Source organism: Mesocricetus auratus, unplaced genomic scaffold, assembly GCF_017639785.1.
Source record: "Mesocricetus auratus isolate SY011 unplaced genomic scaffold, BCM_Maur_2.0 Super-Scaffold_6730, whole genome shotgun sequence".
Lineage (NCBI taxonomy): Eukaryota > Metazoa > Chordata > Mammalia > Rodentia > Cricetidae > Mesocricetus > Mesocricetus auratus.
Window position 1 is genome coordinate 67,204,411 of NW_024429184.1, and position 768 is coordinate 67,205,178.

A 768-nucleotide genomic window follows, 5' to 3' on the forward strand; every position below is an offset into this window, starting at 1 on the left:
GTGAACTTTGTTCTTCAGGAGAATTAACTCAGTGTGGCACTGCTTGTCCTATAGACTCCTGATGCTCATGAATGATAAGGACATGTTTACACAGTGAAGACACACAAGCATCACCTGCCTGTTGACATGTTCCTCTCCTGCACAGTGTTCCTCCCAACGATCATCAGAAACTACCGCCATTTAGAAACAGCCCTTGAGAGGCAAATATTGAGGTACCTCAGGAAAGCAACACTGGGGCTGCAGAAGCAAAAGCTCAGGAGTGGAACACGACAGGTATTCCTGTCTCTGGAACCCTGGATTCAGCTCCTCAGGAAGCTGCTCTCATTCATTCCGCTTGCTTTGAAAGGAAGTTCCCATTGCCTCACCTGTGGCTTCTATAGATTTAGATCTTCATTCGTGTATTTATTTTTAAAATGTGAATGTTTCGTGGGTTTCCTGTCACCCTTGTGCAGGGGTCATGCTGATTTTTCCTGTGTTATTTCTGTTTTAGCATATACGCTGCTGAAGAGAGCAGCTTGTTTTGAGTTTCTTTTTTAAGCCAGCATGAAGGAGACTCTGAGCTTATCTTTCACTTTATGTTACTGACACAGCGCATCAAGAGCTTTAAACTCATCTGTGTGCAAAACTAAAACGTTGTTATATGAAAAATGCCTTCTAGTTTTAGTGTCAAGTTTCAAGTTGGGACACTATGTTTTTTCATAGTCTTTTGGTAAAAGACAAAATCTCACTATGTTGCTCAAGCTGGTATCGAACCCCTGGGATCAAGCA

General features: G+C 42.4%; 1 non-coding gene across 1 annotated transcript; it reads right to left on the reverse strand.

Annotated features, from left to right (window-relative positions):
* Positions 1-408: 408 nt before the first annotated feature.
* Positions 409-512, reverse strand: LOC121139035. Its single transcript, XR_005875893.1, has one exon. It is a non-coding gene; the product is annotated as a U6 spliceosomal RNA (small nuclear RNA).
* Between the last annotated feature and the right edge of the window lie 256 nt (positions 513-768).